The 21,851-nt window shown below is 42.3% G+C and overlaps 1 long non-coding RNA gene across 1 annotated transcript; it reads left to right on the top strand.

The window, feature by feature from the left end:
* The first annotated feature begins 538 nt into the window (after positions 1 to 538).
* Positions 539 to 20,595, top strand: LOC131827999 (uncharacterized). Its single transcript, XR_009352173.1, has 5 exons — positions 539 to 1,868; positions 1,974 to 2,123; positions 2,543 to 2,701; positions 8,002 to 8,192; positions 19,512 to 20,595. It is a non-coding gene; the product is annotated as an uncharacterized LOC131827999 (long non-coding RNA).
* The last annotated feature ends 1,256 nt before the right edge of the window (positions 20,596 to 21,851 follow it).

Raw genomic sequence — 21,851 nt, 5'->3', positions numbered from 1 at the left:
GCTCAGAATGGTTGGCTCTTTCTTCCTGCAACATGAAAATGCTCTCTTCCTTCTCAGGCAATGGCAGGGTTGGGAGGGTGGAGGGTAGGTTGGAGGTTAGAAACGATGGATACAAAGTGCCTGGCCCCCAGTGATACGGCTGTCATTATTATTGGCTCCCCAGAACAGATCAGAATGTAAAAAAGATTTTAAAATTTCTTAAGGGATTGCACAAAGAAAATGACCCAGAATTCAGCTTTGACCTTGACATCTCCCTTGACTAGTTCACTCTAAAGGATTACAGGTCTCATAGACTTTCAGGGAGATTACCAGGAAACAAAAGATCCAGGAAGGAAATCTCCTTTTTTAATACTTAATTGCTAAGACACATACCCTTATTCTTGAGGGACTGACCACAGCAGGGATTTTCCACTTTGGAAAAGACCTTTTCCCTTATCCTCAGGGCTTCACCTTTGCCTAACTTCACTTATTTTTAAATTCATTTTTTATTATTTTTTTTTAAATTTAAAGATTCTATTTATTTATTTTGCACAGAGAGAGAGAGAGAGAGAGAGAGAGAGCGAGCAAGAGCATGGGCACAAACAGAGGGAGTGTGGCAGGCAGAGGGAGAAGCATGGTCCCGGCTGAGCAGGGAGCCCGATGTGGCACTCTATCCCAGGACCCTGAGATCATGATCTAAGCCCAAGGCAGATGCTTAACTGACTGAGCCCCCCAGGAGCCCCTGCCTAACTTTAGAAAAGCCCAATTTTAAGGCAATACCACCAACATAGTAGCAATTATGTATCAAGCCATCATCGTACCACCATGCCCCAGGCTTTTATTATATATGTTTGTAATATGTATATTTGCGAATATATGGCCCTATTAACATATTCTATTTTTTAATGTTCTATTTTTGAACAAAAATATAATATTGCTTCCACCTACTATTTTTTTGATCTTCCTTTCTCTGCTTAATAATCTATCATAAATTTCCTGCCAGATCAATGAAATGATTTTTATACCATTTTGCATGATCTACCATAATGACCTTAACAAAAAAGAAGCCTATTTGTAAACACATAAATTGTTTCTAATGTTTCCTCATTATAAACAACACGTGATGACCATCCTCATACTTCTATAGTTTTACACCTAATTGCGGGCATAGAATAAATCACCTGTAGTGGCATCTCTGGTTTAAAATGGATGCACTTTTTGAGGCATTTGATAAGTTTTGTCCAGTTGTCTCTTAAAAGGCTTTACCCAGTTGTTCCCCAAATAATTGATGACAATGCTTTCCAAATTCTTTTTTAAACTTTTTGGCATGTGTAAGAAAGGATAATTTAGGCACACATGAACAAGGGCAGAGGGCAAAGAGAAGAATATGCTGGAAGCCAACCTCCCTGGGGCTGGAGCTTCCCACAGGGCTGAGGGGAACAATGTCCCTGCATGACCTTCTCCCACGTATGCTTGTGAGCTGCTCCGTAATATAGAATAGCTCCTGTCTATAGGGGTTTTCTTAGATCCCAGTAACCCTGGATTCTGGTTTCCCAAAGAAGCCATTTCTCTTAGTGAGCAAGGCTAGGTGGTGGTGTTGGCAGGGGACCAGAGAAAAGGCAGAACGTGGCCCAGACGAAGCGGTATCACCTTGTGAACCTTTAGTGTCGTGTCATTAGCTGTTGTGGCTTAAAACTCAAACACAGTTTTCAGGTGACAATCTCTAAGAAGTCACTAGTTACGTTGGAGGCTAACTCTGGACGTTCCTCCTTCGTCAGCGGAACACAGTGAGTCTGAATGAATCATCATGAAGAGGCATAACTTGTTGGGGCTTCCCAAGACACAGAAAGGAATCTGGCCAACCTTTCTGTTGAAGCATTATGAGAGAGGTGAGCACAACTGCTGATCTTTACGAAGGCAACTGTGGCTTGGAGCCTTTGTGTCCCACTGTGCCTTGTAAAGCTTTTATGAAACCTCTGTCATCCCCTTGGTAGGACCCATGTCATGAAAAAAGATGCTGAGCACGATGAATATGCCATCTATGACTTCTTCCAGGTTTCTGATCCTTCCAGGGACAGGATCTCAGCCTTTTGGGCTCTTGTCAAGAAACCAAATTGCTAAAACCAAGCGACTTATTCCCAGCGGTAAGATCTTGTTTGGTTAGAAGGGTGTAACTATATGTAATTCTGGGGCTTATTGGCTCGGGGGAGAGGTCCCTGGCATCTGCTGGAATTTGTAAATGATGATGCAGGGAGCGAAATGGGGAAGGCAGGCATTTACTGACCTAACACAGACTTGTTAAAAAAAGCGCCAAGTACATGTATGCCGTCTCTCTGCATTAAAAAGAAAATCGATACTGTCAGGAGCGAAATGGATTATGATTCACTGCTCATCCTTTTAGGTAAACATGTGATTGTCCATACTTATGGCAAAGAGCAAAGTTGAGCATAAGTTCATGAAGCCCCACCACATATTTCCCTAGTCATCTACCAGTGGGACTTCTTATGTCTGTGTTTTTCTCTTTATTTCTCTTTCTGTTTTCTCCTTTCTCCTTCTGCCATAGGGGATCATAGAAAACAACAACAAACAAAAAAAGAACAGGATTTACATTTAGATGACCTGGAGTCAAGATGCTGGGAGATACTGGGCTGAGCCTCACTTTTTCCATCTGCAAAATGGACATAACAAGACCTGCTCTTCTGTGTTTGTTCATTCACCACAGGTAAGTTGACTATCAATTAACCATTTAGCAGAAAAATGGAACGTTGGCTCCAAAGCTTAACATGTGTGAACTTTTACATTTTTTTACTTTCTGTTTTAAACGTTCCTCTCCTTTCCCTCTCCTGACTCAATCTTTGGACTTCCAGAGACATTCACAAACATCTTTAGCTCCACTGGTAGATTTATGGAGTCCTGAATTTGGAGATTAGTAGAAGATTGTTTCCTTCTGTTATGGGTGCAAACTACCAATCAGAAAATAGTGCTGGAATTAGAATAATCTTCTTTTCCTTTTATGATGTCTTTTTCATTGTCTCTAAGCTTTTTGTGGCTTTTCTATTTCTATCTGTATCATCCAGACTGCTAGTGGGATAGGCTCCTAATCAGTGTCCTTGATTTGTTCTCTTCCCTTGCCAGCCCATTCTATACATAGTATTCATTCATTCGCTCATTTAGCAAACATGTATTAAGTATCTGTTAGCTTCCAAGAACTATAGTGGGTGCTGGACAGGTGCCTAACTAGTTCAAATTCCTCCCTCAGATTCCCATTGCTTTCAACGTAAATATCAAGCCCCTTAAGCTGGAAATTCAAAATACCTGCATATATCTGTTTCAACTTGCTTTTAAATTCTCTCTCACTACATATTATCTACTCTCCACTCTAGGCTGGGCTAATCTCACTGTCTCTCTGCCTTTGCAGATGTCATTCCAGCTTCTAGGTATACTGTGTCGTCTCTATATTTGTGCAAACCTAATAATGGTCCGTGGTGAGCTAACAAAAGTTAATTCTTTTGTGAAATCCTCCATCTCCCTAGGACCTAACATCACAGTGCCCTACTCAACAAACACTTGCCTGTTTGTTGTTTGGGTCATAGGATAAAATGCAAAAACTGGAAATAATGTACTGTTAGAGTTATCCCAGTAGCTAATTGCTTCCCTCTCATTTTGGGGGATGATTTCAGATGCCAACTTGGTCTAAACCCTTATCAACAATGTCCCCTCCAAGGTGGTTACCATGTGTTCTTCATCCTTCTTCTATCAAAGTCCTCTTGTTATGGAAATGCAGGATTACCTGGTCTTGCCAGGAGACCATAGTATCAGGTGGTAGAAAGAACTGCTGCATTGCGGAGATATCTAGATCTGAGTTCTAATTCTAACCGCAAGCTGAGCAACACTGGAAAAGTTATCTTGCCTCTCTGAGCCTCAGATCCCTTTTCTGTGAAATAGGACACATAAAACCCCTTGCAGGGGCAGTTGTGGAAATCAAATGTGATGACATAACCATAAGAGACTCTTAAATCTCATAAAACAAACTGAGAGTTGCTGGGGGGAAGGGGGTAGGGAGAGGGTGGTTGGGTTATGGACATTGCGGAGGGTATGTGCTATGGTGAGTGCTGTGAAGTGTGTAAACCTGATGATTCATAGACCTGTACCCCTGGGGCTAATAATACATTATATGTTAATAAAAAATTAAAAAAATAAAAATTTAAAAAATGTGAGGACATATGTATATAGCACTCATTACCTTGTTCAATTCATACTACGTGCTTATTAAGTTATAGATGTGATTGATATTTACCATAGATGCTAGAGTGGTCCACATCATCTTTGCAAAAACCACCCTGCTTTCCAGACCCATGTGTGGTGGGTTCTCATAGACTTTCATTTGGGGGCCTGGCTATATCTGACCTCCTGCATTGCTGGTACAGACTCTCTTTTTTTTGTAGTTTTGTTGGAGAGTAGTGGCCTCCACCTACCACAAATGTCAGAGAATTTAGGCTCACCCCACATCCCAAGGCTGCCAGATCTGAGTAAATGTCCAGGGCCTGGCCCATTGGACCCTTCTGCCATCTTGTGTTTCAGATTTGGGATCCAGGCTGTACGTTGTTTGCTTCTGGTTACTTAGAATTCATTCACAATGAAGGCAGCTTTGATAGTGGCATTCAGCTGTATTCTTCCTTCTTCCTACAAGATCATGGTTGAATTTCCTCCTCCTTAATCATCTAGACCACTATGGTTCTCATTCTCTAAGTGCCATGTTGCTGTGAGCCTCATAAGCTTGCTGTAAATCACTACCTAACCCTCCCCACCCCCAGTTTTTCTCCATATGTAACTCGAAACCAAGAACCGAGAATGACATTCTGTGCAGCTCAGGAACTTCTTTCAGTGACCAAGACTCCATGCAGCACTGACGCGATCTTTGGCCTCATCCCAAAGGCACTTCTGCTGCCTTCAACTTGGTAGCTTCACTTGTATTATCTACTTTAAGAACCCCGAAAACAGGAAGAATGTCGAGCTGCCCTCCAGCTCAGCCACTGGCTTCCAAATCCAGCCCGGCCTTCTGTCTTCATGGCATGACATCGCTCACCTGGAATTGTTACCATGTTTCAATCTTTTACTCCTGCCTAAGAAGGGCAGTTCAGCCAGTGAAACTCTACCTTTTCTTTCAACATGGGAACTTGTTTGCAGAAGACATGGGTTCCATCCCACCTTCGCTGTTGATAATCTTTTTTTTTTTTTTAAGATTTTATCCATTTCCTTGACAGAGAGAGAGAGAGAGAGATTGAGAAATCACAAGTAGGCAGAGAAAGAGGGGGAAGCAGGCTCCCCGCTGAGCAGAGAGCCTGATGTGGGGCTCGGTCCCACAACCCTGAGATCATGACCTGAGCCAAAGGCAGAGGCCCAACCCACTGAGCCACCTGGGTGCGCCTGCTGTTGATAATCTTTAGTCAGTTCACCTCTTTGTCCTTCAGTCTCCTCACCCATAAACTGAGCTAAGTAACAGGTGCCAGGGCAGTGTGAGGCAGAAATAAAATGATTGTCATGCCGGGATCTTTGTAAAGCGAGACTGAGGTGGTGATAATCACCACATGGTGCTGTGAATATTTTTCACGATAGCAGTGATAATAGAATCAATGGTGTGAATATTAGGAAGGACTGGGTGGGTTTGCGGGGTTTGGTTATTAGCGGCTGATAACTGTGCATCGATTGACGTTGGGGGGCTAAGGGGTTATCATTTTTCTTAATCGAGTAGTGACCTCTTCTGGAGAATGAAAGAGGCAAGCACACATCTGCACCAAGACAAGCAACGACAGAATGGATGGTCCCCAGGGGGAGAAGATCTCAGGGTAGATGTTTGCCCTGAGCAGCCAAATGGAAAACAAAAACAAATGAACTGAAACTGAAAATGATTTGCTCAGAGCTCTCCCTGAGAGAGCCATCATAGGCAGAGCTGTTGAAACTTTGGAGACCCAGTCCATGCCTTGTGGTAAGATCCCTGGTCAGGAAAGCTACCCAGATCCAGAGATCCAAGAGCAGGTTTTAGGAAGAATGGCTAAAAAAAAAAAAAAAAAAAAAAAGAAGTCCATACAGCAAATGTATTTTTGTGTATTCCTAACTGGAGGAGAAAAGGAAGATTATTTCAGATGCACAAAGCAAGGTTAAAAGTGACGTCAAATAGAACAAATGACTTTTGCTCAATGATCCCTCCTCAGGGGCAGGAAAGGGGCAAGCTCTTCTTATAGTCTTGTCAACTGTACTGGGAGTAAGTAAAGCCAGAAGAATGTTTTTTAGTGTTGTTGTTGTTTTTCTCCACCAAATGTCACCATATTCATCTGTTCCTTCAGACTCTTGGAAGGAGAGAGAAGAACCTCCAGTCAGCCTTCTTGGTGACTCTAGCCACCACTGCATTCCTCTTTTTTGTGCACCTCTGGGACTTAAGCTGGGCTAGATCGTGGAGCATTTGATCAGACCCAGTCTCTGTTTGGCTGTCCTGTGTCACACATTCAGAGGATACAGGCACGGTTTCCATTTAGATTCATGGGCAGCAAGGTGCAGGTTGATGGAAATCTTATTATCCTACCCCTTGTTCAATGGGATCAGAAGAACTGGACCCAGAGAGTGGAAGGGAGTTACTCAAGTCGAGAGATAGATATCCAAGTTGAGAGATAGAGAGTTACCAAGTCTAAACTGGTTCAGATTAAAACTGGGTTCTTCAACCAGTTAGCAGTCATGCCTCTTCCACCTCCCTCCAACCACCCCTCTGCATACTAATCAACTAGTTGCATTCATCAAGCCTGTGTATTAGGTTGCTTAATAGTATAGGAGCTACAATTTGTTAAGCAACTGCTGCAGGCTAGTCTCTGTTCATTCATTTAGCAAAGATTTATTGACTACAATGTGCCAGACACTGGAGATACAGTAGTAAGGAAAAAAAAAATTATAAGCTCAGCCATTGGCAGTGATTTCATCAATAGATAAAATGAAAACTGGAATCTCTGGATCCTCGGGATTGGATGCTGTAGGAAGCCGCAATGATGGGGGAAGCTCTTAATCCAGGAGAAATTCTGTAAGGAACAGTCATATTCTACTCCTCTAGAAGCTCAGGACTAACATCCCAGAGCTATCCTAGCCTCCTCTTATTTGCTTATGCCCTATATCCTCTCCAGCAGCAAATCTGGTTAGCTTTGCATCTGAAATATGTCCAGAATCTACCCATGTCTCACCACCTTGGTACTGTCTGTCTTGTCCAAATGCCCCCAAGCTCGTGCCTGCATTGCTGGGACATGATCTCCCTGCTTCCACTCTGGCCTCCAAAGGATCAAATACGTTCAGACAATTCTGGGTCATAAATTTGTCCAAGTCTTTTAGAGCAGAACTTCTCAGGGACTTCCATGTTCTAATCAATATACTGGATCTCCAAGAACAGACTACTATATATATATATATAATTACTAACATATACTATGTTAGAATATAGAAATTAACATATTGCAGACATGCTTAACCACACAGAATTTTTTTCTTATAGTGTTTCATGCAACTGCTGCACCCTAGAACACACTGTGGATAACCCAGAAAATGTCTGTGAAACAATATCATATAAAGTATTATTATTACCCTACAGGATGAGCCAATGGTGGACAGAGCCATCCGCAACAGCTTTGCTGAACTGGGAGTCAGGTCAAGATTTAGCCCCAGTGAGATGCTTATGAGCTGTGTGGCTTTGGGCAACTTATTTCATCTTTCTGAGCCTGGTTTCCTCATCTGCAACATGCAGATAATAATCCCTGTCCTGCCCACTTTGCCAGGATTCTTTGAGAGAATCCAGTGGGATAATGGATCTCAAAGAAGGGGCATCCCCTCCCCCCACTTAACCAAACCAAACCAAACCAAACCAAACCCAGTGCCATCACTGTGATCCCCGGGGAAACCTAGACAAACATTCATATTTCTGGTTATACCATCTCTACACTTAATCATAATTGAAGAGCAGCAAATTAACATTTGGCTTATTTATTTCAGAGATGGGGAGTAAAACCCAAGAAGCTGCTGGCCATTGGCTAGAAATCAAACAAAACAAAGAATTAATTGGAACTAAGGCTGTACAGAGTGCTAATCTATACCAGTCATGGGAACAGGCAAGAAAAGCCAGGGGCCCAGGCAGCATAGACGGAGAACGTCAAGAGCAAGGACTGCGTGAAAAGGCCTGGGAGGTAAGAGAACCCATAGAGGGAAGGCTAGGAAACTGTAGCTGAAGGATTTATTATCCTCTTAACTCATGGTGTGGAGATGGTGCCCCACGCAGAGTCACTGAATGTCACCGGGCTGTGGTAATACAGTGAGGGTCAGTGGGGCAGTGTGAAAACTGTAAACTGGCAAAATTCTAGGTCTTTGTAAGGTGTAACCTGGTTCAGAGTGCCTGGCTCAGACCAGGTCAGCAAGCTCTTCGGCAGCCCCCTTTCATACCCAAACACTGCCAGGTTCTCTTTTCCTCTAGGGCTTTGCCTATGACTGAGCCCGTGAACTTGGGCTCAGGCCTCTGATCCCCTGGACTAACTCACAGTCTACAAATACAACTTGCGTTTGTGGCCCAAGCCTCTGATGATGGTGATGACAAAAATGATGGTATTAATAATGGTAATAAAAAATAGAGCATTTGTATGGAAACCTAGAAAGCCACTCCTATCCAACTCCCTCAAGGGGGTCATATGAATAAATAAATGGCCAGTGGGTGTTCTTTCATTTTTGTTATGTGCCCACGTATCAGGAAGTTTAAACCCAAAGTGCTTTCTCCACCTAGCCCCAAACTTTAAGATGGAGGCAACAGTGCCCTAAGCCAGAACTCGATAGAATGAAAAAGGTTTCTGTTTGCACAGAGTTGTTTACCAGGATTACTAAGCAAACAGGAGGAATGGAACAAATGATAAAAAACAGTCTTTGGTGCTTTCCTGTGGGATTTTCTGAGGTCTTTCAAAGCATGTCCAGTGACTGCTGAAATTGACTTCTTGGAGAAAAGAGAAGAGGAAGGAAAATGAGCACATTATCATGAATCTTGTCTCTTGAGGGTTTTAGGGACGTAGCTGACTAGGACTGTTCCTAGCCTTTGCTGAACATTCCTTTTTTGGGATGACTTGTAGTTGGGTACATAGGCCAGGGGTGTTCCCTGGAAACATGGGTAGGCTGAGGCCAGGGAAAGCTGATTGAGTGGAATGTCCTGGCCTTTCTCAGAAATGAGGGTCTACCAAGGAAGCGTCCAGATGGTGGTACAACCAGGCAGGCAGGGAGTGCTGGCTGGGCTCTGGTGATCAATGGTGGCACTGGAATTGCTGGGAGCAGTAAGGGATACAAATATTTAGGTAGCTGCTGGGTTTCTCACAACGAGGAGACTCAGCCTACAAAACAAACTGACAGCTCTCTCAGTTTGTGGCAAACATTATTGTCCCCACTGAACAGATTAGGAAACTGAGTCTCAGGGATTGCATTGAACTTGTCTAAGATTACCCAGACAGAACCTAGTAGGGCCTGCATCCAAATTCTGAGCTTATTTATTTATTTGAGAGAGAGAGAGAGAGAGAGAGAGAGCATGTGGACAGGCAGGGGGAGGGGCAGGCAGAGAGAGAGAGGGAGAAGCTCCCAGGACTCATGGATCATGACCTGAGCCAAAGGCAGATGCTGAACTGACTGAGCCACGCAGGTGCCCCACCAGTTCTGAGCTTTCAATGACACGTCCTGAGCTTTTTTCCCTAGAGCATGAATCTGGGAAGTCTGATCTTTTCTCAGCCACCAGTCTGAGGATTCAATGTGTTTGGCTTATGGTCATTATCTAATTACTGGTTTTCTCTGAAGCTTGCCTTCATTTCTGGGCAGCTCCCAGAACAGAGACACATTCAGTAGACAGTAGATGCTGTTTCTGGGGGCTGAGGGATGCAGCAGAGTGAGAAGATACAGGTTAAATTAAATGACACTAAGGGCTTAAGAACCCCTTAAGTTTTAAGAACTCACAAACAGAGCACTCATTAAGTGCAAGGCAGAATGCCGAAGGCTCTCAGCAGGAGCTCACCCTTCCTTGCAATAACTTTATGAGGTACATCATTGTCATGTCCATTACAGATGAAGAGACTGAGGCTCACAGAGATTGACTTGTCCAAGTTTGCACAGCCAGAAAGAAGAAGAGCTGGGAATTGACAAGATGTAGTCTGAGCACTTAAGCCTGCCTTTGTAAATACTTGTCAAATATTAAGATGATACCCGTGGTTCTCAAAGTGGTCCTAAGACCAGTGTTGATATCAACCAAGAACATTTTAGGGATATTGAATCAGAAACTCTGGAGGTGGGGCCCAGTCCTCCAGGTGGTAGCAGTCTTCCTGTATCCTGATACACACTCATGTCTGAGGACATATATGCTGTATTGCTGTGCTGTAAGGCAGAAGGGACATACACAGAGCACTGTGGCCACCAGATGAGCCTAGTCTAGGGAAGATGGCTTTCCAGAACTTGCTGTTGTATTGGTTTGTGGACCACACCTGGTGGAGTAGAGCAGAAACAGAATTTCTCCAGAGAGAGGATTTGATGAGAAAAAAAGGTGGGAAGGGGTGACATCACAGCCACCTTCTAAGAATACAATGTGTTTGTAGGACATGTATCATTTATCCACGAAGGCTCCCTGATGTTAGGTGACTTGGCCAAGGCCATGTAACTAGTGACAGATAATGAACTCAGAGCCCAGTCCCTGACTCCTTCTGGAGTATGCAGCAACTGCATCTCCCCCAGAGCATGCTGAGTCATAGATGTTTTAGAGATTCTCTCTGAATCATGGGAAACTCTTCTTGGTAATAGCTACAACCTTCTGACAAAGATAGGGAGGATAAAAACAGAGGAGGGAGAAAATAAGGGGCAGAAAGGGACAGAGAGGAGATAGGGAGACATTACATTCTGGAAACCCACAACTGTCTCCACATCTTGGTCTTCATTGTCACCATTTACTGGACTGCAAATACTCTAGAGTGGTACCAGATGTACAGAGCAGCACAGCTGAACTTACATTTGATTCCTGGTTTTGCCAGTGACCCTATGCAGTTTACTTAACCTCCCAGAGATTGGATTCTCACCTACAAAATGAGGATCTTTATAATTCTGGCCTCATCAGATTTGAGGGAAGTTTTAAGGGAGTTAATGCATGTAAAACCATTAACAGATTACCTGGCTTGTGTAGGAGGTGCTCAATAAATGTGCACCAGAATTGAAAGTGTATAAATAATCCCCCATTAAGTTACTTTCTAGGGATAATGGTTAATGTAAGAACAATATGCAAGTCTGGGCCAGAGTGGAATTGTTTGAAAGGACATAGGGGAGGCTGAGGCTGTTACCCATGGGCCATCTTCATTTTTCCTGTACAGAATTCATGATGAAATAAATAATTTCTCTTTGAAATGTCCTCAGTGATTCCCCTGTCCAGGGTACTCCCACCCCACAGTGCAGCCCTGACCCCACTCAGAATGGCATTCAGGTCCTCAGGCCTTCAGGCTCTCTCTTCCTCCACAGCACTCCTTCCTCTCCTTCCTCTGGTTCCCTGGCCATTGCAATACAGGGTCTCATTCCAGTTCTCAGCTGTAGCTCATTTTCTGCCAGTAAGAACACCCACAGCCTAGAACAGAACAATGTAGTGAGGGCAAAAACAGTGGTGCATCATAAGAGGTGTGGCTGATGGCTGGGGCCCAGACCATCCCTAGCATTTAGAAGAGGTTGGAATTCATAATCTCTCATTCTTCCTCTGCCTATGTGACCAAGATACTTGAGCACATTCATAAAAATAGAGAAAAGCTAACATTTGTTTGAGCATTTTGCTATATACCAGGCACCCATCTCAGTGCCATATGTGTATTTACTCAAATAATGCTCAGAATAACCCTACAATAGAACTACTTTTATACCCCCCATTTACACATGAGAAAATGCAGGCACAGAGAGGTTGGGTAACTGGTCCAGGGTCATTCAGCTAGTAAGCGGATTTAAATGCAAGCATTTTGATGACAGAGCTTTCCCTTTTAACCACTATATGAAGGGACAGCAGGTATTGGCAAGAGTAAAAAAATAAAAGTCTCATTTCTAATATATATTTTGTCAAAATTGTATAAATATGAATGTTGTTATTAACATAGTTCTTAGAAAAAAGCATGGAGCAAAGGTGATCTATGTGGATTTTCAAGGGACTGGAGTTGTTTTGGGATCACCTATGGCATTAGGGCCAATTGAGGTCTGGAGAAAAACACCCTGAGAATTGGGATTTTATTAACACTCCCCATCCCCACACCTCTGTTCTCAGTGGAAAGTGAAAATGCACATCTTGAGATGCCTGGAAGGGAACAGAAATCATCCAGATGGAAAATGCAGAAGGCGGGTGTGTGTGTGTTAAGGCCAAGGAGCGGTTGCCCTTCTTACACAGAGCATGGAGAGATTTGAACGAGTTCCTTCATATTAGCTGTATTTCTTAACATCAGCTAGTAGAACCAATTCTCTGACTCTGCCAGGAATCTGTCCCTGAACAAAGCTCCCTTAAGAGCCTACCTAGAGCAGGGCCTCAGTGTTTTATATTTCTGTAATTTTATTGTAAAAGAATCAGTAGACAGTGTATCTGTCAGTTTTGCTACATAACAAAGAACCCCTACCCCAGATCTCAGTGGCTTATAATAACGAAAATTTATTTTCCATTTATGGCACAGAATGGATGCCTACAGCCCAGGAATTGCTGTGCTCCAGGCTGTGTGTTGATTAGGGGTCAGGTCCATAGGTCTTCTTTGTCTGTGATTGCATAAGAAGGAGCAGGCCCTATGGGCAGAGTGCTATTCTGACAGAAAAAAGGAGTGCAAGAAACCAAGTTCAGGTATGCCATCACCTTAGACCTTTGTAGGGATGTGGTTCACAATCCAATGGCCAAAGCAATTTCAGTCAGCCAAATCTGACAGTAGAGTAGGAAAATTTACTGGCTTGGTAGAGAGTGTGGCAAGGGTGTGGAAGTATAATCCTTCTATAGAAGACTGATCTGCAATGCAAGTTGTGACAGGGATTATTTTTAAAACCACGCAATTAAAGGGCCCTTCTCCAGCTTTGTTAATTCAGTGGGTCAGAATAAGTAATAACAACAGTGATAGTAATAATAATAAAGATAATGACCAATATTATTCTTTGCCTTTTATGAGCCAAAAATGATGTTAAGTGCTTACGTGTATGATGCTGTTTAATCCTACAACTACTCTGTGAGATGGGGACAATTATCATCTTCCTTTTATAGGTGAAGAAATAGAAACTCGGAGACATTCAGAAACCTCCCTAGGTTATACAGTTAATAAATAGAGGAGCAGGGTTATGGACCCATGAAATGTAACTCCTGTGTCCCAAGACTTCTTTAGTTTCTCGAATATGCCAATATCTCCCCTGTCTCAGGGCCTTTGCACTTCCTTTCTCCTTAACTTGAATTAAAATTTCTCACATTTATTCACTTCATTTTTCAAGTTTCAGTAGAAACATCACTTCCTCAAAGAGGATCCATGATGGACTCTTTTGAGTCTCTTAGATTTTTTTCAGCTTTATCTGACCTTCTTTGCTGTGGCAGCTAGCTTGATGGAGAACCCAATGTCCTACATACATCTTGACCTCCTAACACCTCAGGCTGTCTCAGCTACCCTCAGGGAAAACAGGAGATGGGAAGAAGCCAGGAGATAAATTTCTCTCTGTTCCTTCTCCTGGATGGGCTCTCCAAGTTGCAGTTGTCCCAGATGGCTCCTCTATCTGAGCCATTAGCTATATTTTCTTGCAAGGCTGGTGCCAGCTTGGTAAAGCACCACTCTGCATGTGCTTTCCCTCATTCCTTCACTCCCCCTTGTAATGTTGTCCTAGACTCCCTCACCCAATAAAGCATTAGTAAGTGAGATTTACTGTAGGCTTTGCTGTCTTGGGAACTCAGCCTAAGGGACCCTCTCTTCCCACTTAAACTTGACCACACGTTTTTTCACTTGAGTGCTCTGTTCTTTTGTCTCACAGCTTTTTCTAGCACAAATGGTCATCATATTTAACATATGCATTTGTATGATTATCTGTTTTACAACAATTTCTTTCCATCCAACATAAGTTCCATGAGACAAAGATTATACAGTGTTGTTTACCACTGTGTCACCTGTACTTTGTGCATGGCCTGCACATAGTAGCCCATCAACAAATACTCATAAATTAATGTGCATGTCTGAATCCTTGTTCTGTCTGCTTTGAGCAAGTTACTAAACCTTCATAAGCTTGGGTGCCTGGGTGGCTCAGTCATTAAGTATCTGCCTTCAGCTCAGTTCATGAACCTAGTGTCCTGGGATTGAGCCCCATATTGAGCCCCATATCCCATATTAGGCTCCCTGCTCAGTGGAGAGCCTGCTTCTGTCTCTTCAGCTCCCCTGTGCTTGTATTTCCTCTCTCGTTCTCTCTTTAAATTTTTTAAAAAAATCTTCAAAACTTCATTTTCATGAAGCTTCACTTTCCTTCCTTTTTGGAAAAATAGGACTGGGTACCTACTCCACAGGTCCTGAGAACCAAAAGTGGTGATAAATGTAGATGTTCAATAACTGATAATAATCGCTAATATTATTATGTCAGACCAGCACCCTGTGATCTTTTCCTATAAAGGGCCAGACAGTAAATATTTTAGGCTTTGTGGAAGAAATGCTCCCTGTCACAGACTCAACTCTGTCATTGTGGTGAGAAAACAACTGTAGGTAATGTGCAAACAAATAGGTGTGGCTGTGTTCCAATAAAACTTTATTTACAAAAACAGGTGACAGGCCATCTTTTGCCCTCAGGTTGTAGTTTGCTGAGGCCTGTACCATATGGCCTGAGCAGTGTGAATCTAAAGGGTTGTGCTAGGTCACATCAACAGGCAAATATTCCTGAACTTTCTAGACAGGGCCTTTCCTTTCCTTTCTTTTCAGTGTTAAAGATAAGTAATATTTTCCTGGCAATGACAGGGTACGTTCAAGGAAATCTTATTCTCAGAATTTGTGTTTGTTTATAATACCTCTCTAACAAGTGTGAGTGGTGAGAGCTCTCCTGCATATTTTCCCTCCAGCTTTTTGTTATCCAGGACTAGTGCACCTTCTTTACATACATGAAGCTAGTCTGTGGTGAGAAAAATGGAAATTTGGAACACTGGAACTTTGCAGTTCTCCTAAGAAGAACCTTACTTATATGGTAAATCTTTTAAGAATAAGTGGTTTCCTGCAAAAGATATTAAAGATAAACTCTTCTTTCTAAAATTTGGTCAAGTCTTGGGAGAAGAGCATATTTCATATGCATATACATACATTGTATACATATACATGTGTACGTCCATATGTGTGGTGTGTGTGTGTGTGTGTGTGTGTGTGTGTATGGATCAAGAGAACAAGACAAGTGTGCTATAGAGAAAATATTAGTAGTTTCTTAGGTCTTGCTATTTGTCAGATATGTGAGAGAAGGCCAAGACAGCACGGCTGATACTTTATCAAGAACCACCCATTGCAAAATAGAGGTGCTTTTAACAGAAGAAGAAGGAATGGAGTCTAGAGATTTAAAAATTGCAGCAGGTTTGGCTAGATGGGAAGTGGCTGCTTCATCTTACCCTTGCAGTTATCCGCTTGCCTCTCTTATGCTGATGAGAAAAGATGTTGTGAAAAGTACCTTGCCCATTGCTTCATACAAAATAGAGCTGGGATAAATGGATGCCGTACATTTCCATCTTTCTTTATTGTTATTATTAATAAAGCATGACACTCCACCAATCCTACCAACGGTTAAGCCTATCTGAACTGATCACATGTTGGCTGGATTCTGATGCATGTCACCTTTTGATGTGGTATTGAAGACCCATGCTCTGCATGTCTTTCCATGCATCCTTAGAGTTTCAGCAGTGACTATCCTCATGGTTGCAAAACAACTGCCTCTGCTTTAAGGATCATGTCCTCTCGGCATTGTTTCAGACAAAATGAAAGAAAGTAGGCAGCAGAAAGTGTCTCCTCCTTATATACTTCCTTTGTGCTGGAGAAGGAAATCTTCCCAAGAAGGCCCCTTGCAAACTTCTTTTGATGTGCCATTGATCAGAAATGTGTCACATATCTAACCCTAAACCAGTCGCTTCTAAAGGGAGTGTGGTAACTGTGAGTGCCTGAGAAGAGTCATGATTCATCCACTGGGGCTGGAACAAGGAAAGAGGAGGCAGGACACATGGGCAGGCTGGGTCTGTGGTACCTTTATTTATTTATTTATTTTTGGTTATTTCCTTCTTATGGCTGGTTGGTTTACCAGTTCCTAACCCAGTGTTTGACCTAAAATAAGCATTCAGTATATATTTAGTGGGGACTGAGTAAAGTAATGTGTGGATAAAACATGACTAGAATATCCTTCTCTTTGCCTCTCTCCTTATTTATTCTTTTGGTTTCCGCATTTCTCTGATTCTCATGTGGGCAGTTCTAGAACTATTCTTTCTATCTGCAGATGATGCTTCCCAAATTTGATAACACAATAAGAGGCGAATATGGCCTATCACACAGTCCATTTGTAGCTTTTGGTATGGGTTGATCAGTGCAGCCAAGGAGAAGACAGGTAGGTGAGGCTGGTAGTGCATTCAAGGACTTGTATGCATAGTCAAGACAGGAAACCAAGGTAGTCCATTCCCTTCAGTCCTCTTCCCGGACAGTTTCCTGTGAGTTTTTAAACTCCTTTATTAGAATGTCAACAAAGTAACAGGGATCTGTGGAAAATATTAAAGATATATGGTTTGGTATGCACTAAGTATCTTGGAAGCTTTTGTTATCAAGGATTTAATGAGATAATTATAAACTCCTTCCACTTAGCTCATAGCTCAAAAGGTCTAAACACCCTTTCTAGGTATCACCTTGTTAATCTAGTTTGAATGAAGTACTTGGAAATAGTTCTTTAAACTAGTGACTATCCTGGGTTATTCATGATTTCAGTCTTATTTACCCCACACTGTTGGACCAAAGTGGGGACTTTATGCTCAATCTTGGAGTATGCCTGGGAAGGAGATAGAATGATGAGTAATCGTCTAATCTGAATGGAATCTGATGTCTATCACTTATTAGTTATGACATACTGGGCAAGTTGCTTAATACATCCAAGCCTCAATTTTCTCTTCTACAAAATGGGACAATAATTGAGGGTGGTTCTGGCACAGTGACCACAACAAAGAAAGGGTGAAACAAATGCTATCTGTAGTTACCGTTGCCACAAGCTGTAGTCATCAGTTTGCCACTGAAATGAGCACTTTTTAACAAAGACATCTGCAGTTGTCATCTTTGAAAAAAGGTAATGCCTTTTGGGAAAACCCAAAGTCAGCCCACCCAACAATAGCCAGCCAATACTTGTAAGGCACTGTTTGTATTCTTGCTTGGTGCTGGGCTGCCAAGAATGACTTTGGTCACTTAAGAGTGGTTAAAAAATATCTGTAGAACTTGATATTTATTTTGCAGAGATGAAGTTCTTTGGGTAAAACTGACTGATCATGTCACCCAAAGTGACCCCTTCATATTGAATCGATTCTGAATTGATTCTTTCTTGCAGTTGGGTGTGAAACCAGAAGTATGTCATGTGGCAACATGGAGAAGAGAGTAGTTAAGCAGCTGGACAAAGTCAATCTTCACCATGTCTTTCCATCCACTGAGACATTGTCACTTTAGACAAACCTGCTCATTATTCTGGGCCTCTTGATCTCTAACATGAGCATTAAATACCCACCCATAGCATTTACCTGGCTATTGCAGAGTAAAAGATGAAATGATTTCATTGTAATTATTATTATGGTTACTTATGATGGTCTGAGAGGAGAGTTCTCTCAGATGCTAGAAAGCTCTTTGGTCAAGGAGCATGAGAACAATTGTTCTTCTATGACCAGTTCTTTCCAACTCTCCAGTCAATTCAAACTAGCTAAAGGGATATGTTTAAAAATATTTCTGACTTGACCACCTGGAACACTGAATGGACTAGTGTAGAAGTTTAGGTCTTCTGAGAAGCACACACTAAGGCAGGGTTTGGTACCCAAGACAGTCACTGGAGGAAGCACCTGTGAAGAGAAAGAGAGAGGAAGTAGGAGGAAACAGGGAGAGCTTTTAGACCCTGATGCTGGTCTCACACCTGTGAAAGGAGAGGAGGAAGGAAAGGACCAGCAGAAAAAGTCTGAGATGGGGCACCTGGTTTGCTCAGTGGGTTAAAGCCTCTGCCTTCAGTTCAGGTCATGATCTCAGGGTCCTGGGATCGAGCCCCACATCAGGCTCTCTGCTCAACAAGGAGCCTGCTTCCCCCCTCACGCCCGCCTGCCTCTCTGTCTACTTGTGATCTCTGTCTGTAAAATAAATAAATAAAATCTTAAAAAAAAATAAATAAAGGACTTTGCCTTGATCGGAGCCTCAAGCAGAGGACCGAATAAGGGCAAAAAAGAAAGAAAGAAAGAAAGAAAGAAAGAAAGAAAGCAAGCGATGGAAGCACTTCTCTAAGATTCAGTATTTGGACAGAGCCCAAACTGCCCATGCGAGCAGTTCCATGTCCCAAAGAAATGGGTCTGGACTTGATACCTTGTCATGCTCAGTCACTGGAAGCCAGTAGCCTGTGGGGGGTGTATCCTTGGCATCGACACAGTAGCAGGACCAGCAGCTGGGACTTTCAGTCAACAGTGCTTCCATTACAGGAGACCTGTGCAATACAATTTCATGGCTACCCAGTAAACTGTCAGATATTTCCTTTTTGAACACATATCTTAAGGAGTTTGAGAAACAAAACAGGACATTTGTGATAGTATAGGTTTAGTACCCCAAATTAATGTTCCATTGCCTTCTCTGACTTTCACTTCCCCCTCTATTTCAGCTAGACCAATCATGTTGAAAACCCCACCCAGGTTTGTAGAGTTCCTCATTTGACAATTAAAAAAAAAAAAGTATATGAATAAGTCACATGTACTTCTTTTGTTTTATTTATTTATTTATTTATTTATTTATTGAAGGGATTGTTTGGTTTCTTGGGTTTTCTTGGATTTCATGTTTCTCCTTCTTTCCCCATTGATCACTGCCTGCCCTTCATAGCTGTGTTCCTGATGCCTAATGTGATGTTTGTGGAATAAATGGATGAATATTTTAGTGAACAGGCTATAAAACACAAATCCCCTTCAAGTCTGTGAGCTCCTTTGTGTCAGAGTCTTTGTCTTAGGGCAATGACATATAATGGAAAGACCATAGGTTTTATTCTATGATTTATTCATGATCTTTGGCAAATTGCACCACCTCTTTGACCCCAGGTTTCCCTTTTTGGACTAATAAAGCTAGTAATGGTATCTATCTTACTGAAATGTAAATGACAGAGTGATCATACATGTGAAGCTCTTAGCACAGTTCCTGGCACATTGTAGGTGCTTACTAAATGATGGATAATGAATGAATAAGCCTAAAGAATGCATAGCACATAAACCTTTGTTCCTTTCCCTGCCTCTCTGCAATGGCCCAACTTCTACCTAGTCACAAAGGATCCAGGCAAGAACAAGTGGATGGATTGGATTGGAACATAACAGCAAACAAGCCAATATCGAGGACCTATTGTGTGCAGCTACTGGGCGAATCACTGTAAGACAAGTGGAGATGACTGAGATATATTCCCTCTCTCAAAGAAGTGACATCTCAACGTAGCATTAGGCGTTTGAAGATCTTGATGGATGGACACACGGGGTGAAAGACAGCATCATCACAGGATGAAGATAGTGGTTTGGAGACTGTTGAGGAGACCAGGATGTGGAGAAACAGGGAAAGATGTAGCTGGAAAGTTGCTTGGGATCAAACCCATGAGGATTCTGAATGTCCGGCAGAGGAAATTAGACTTGATTCTGTAGATAATGATATGTCAATCAAGGTGCTTGACAAGGTAAGTGAACAGCAATTTCTGCTCCGTGGATCATCATCAAGTGTTCTGCCCAGTGAAGAAAGAAGAACTGCAGTAATTCAAGGTACTGATTTTGAGTTCCTTGTTCACCTCGAATTTCTCTTCACTGATCAGGTCTCTTTACATATTATTTTTAGAACTTTTAAAATGGCAGCCACAGGAAAACAATATCCAAAGCAGAAGAAAAAGGGAACCAAAATGAAGGGGAATACCTTCTTCAGCAAATACTAGCTATTTACTTTGGGTTTCGTCACTGATCCCAGGACAGAAATGAATGAAAATTTACCCAAAAGAAACATGAGTGTGAAGAGTTAAACCAAAAAAAAAAAAAAAAAAGTGCTTTGGACTTTTACTTTAAAATACACTTTTGAGGGGCACCTGTGTGGCTTAGTGGGTTAGGCCTCTGCCTTCGGCTTAGGTCATGATCTTGGGGTCCTGGGATCAAGCTCTGCATCGGGCTCTCTGCTTGGCGAGGAGCCAGTTTTTCCCTCTCTCTCTGCCTGCCTCTCTGCCTACTTGTGATCTCTCTCTCTCTGTCAAATAAAATAAAATAAAATATTTTAAAATACTCTTTTTTTGAATTTAACGATCTGTAACTTTTCTCCACTCTCTCCACTCAGCAAGCTTCTCGAGCACACTTCTCCTCCTCATGTTCTGGAGAACAATGGATGTTTCACATAAAAAATAGGTGTAAGTCACTGTGTGAATAAAATGAATAAATATGATGTGTCTTGAAACAGTACTTCTTTGGAAGCTGTATTCTTCCCTTAGCCTGAGGGGATGAGTAGCTTACATTTGCGTGTTGCCTTGGTGTTTGAAGGCTTCGGTGAACACATAGCTCATTTGATTTTTTGCAGATTTTTTTTTTAATTGTGAAAAAGGTGTTTGTACACTGTACAAATTTGCCATTTCTCCTTCTTTTACCCCAGGGTAAATCAAAAAGAATCGTATAATCAATGAATCACAATGAACATCTCTTAGCTGGTCACCCTGCCCTTTCTAGTCTTTTATTTATGCTACATCCAGGGTCAACTTTCAGGAACTCACATGCATATTGTCCTTTGGTAACTTTCCTCATGTGGTTGCATGATAAAGTTCCAGTCCCCTCACAAGGTGGGCGAGTGTCTCTACCATGAAGATTTCTCTACATTTCTAGTTATATATCTTCTCTCATTGTAGGCTCTAAATTGAAGTCACTCTTCAGTTTACAGAACAGTCAATGCTTGGTCACCTCTCTAGGCCTTTGTTTACACTGTTTCCTTGGAATTGAGTATTTTCCACCCAAGAATCAGCCTATCTTGGGGCAGACCGTAGAGAGCCAAGGATGTAATCTGGGGCAGTTCTATGGCAACCAGGCCTGTCTGTTCCCCTTCATTCCTTGCAAATGTCAGATTCATCTATTATTGTGAAGAATGAGAAATCCAAGGGGAGGGCTACCCATCTATGCCACAGTCTCCAGTCTGCTGAGCATCTTCTATGTACTGGGTGCTGGGAATATAGCAATGAATCATCCTTTGGGGAACTTGCAGCTAGCAGGGAAGATAAGGCCAGTCCGTGAACTCCCAGAACACCAGGCAGTAAGTTATAAGAAGAATATGTATAAATAGAGGGTTCCATATAAAGCTCAGAGGAGGGAGAAACTAAATTAAGCTGAAGCATTCAGAAAAGACATTTTGGAGCATTTGCTATGTGACTTGGACCTTGAAAATGGGAAAGATTTAAATACGTGCAGATGGCTTGGGAAGTGGGGGAGTATTGGTGCCAGAGTTCATTTTGTGCAAAGGCAAGGCGGTGGAAGAAAGCCGGGTTTTCAGAGAGAACAAAGAGACCAGCTTAGCAAGAACAAGGAAGAACTGAAGAAGTAAAAGGAGGAAAGAGAACAAGGCCAGGTGATGGAAGAAGCAGAGGTGTGAGATGGAAAC

This window comes from Mustela lutreola, chromosome 3, assembly GCF_030435805.1.
Source record: "Mustela lutreola isolate mMusLut2 chromosome 3, mMusLut2.pri, whole genome shotgun sequence".
Lineage (NCBI taxonomy): Eukaryota > Metazoa > Chordata > Mammalia > Carnivora > Mustelidae > Mustela > Mustela lutreola.
Note: the sequence above shows the minus strand (reverse complement) of the source record. Positions and strands in the feature narration are given on the sequence as shown.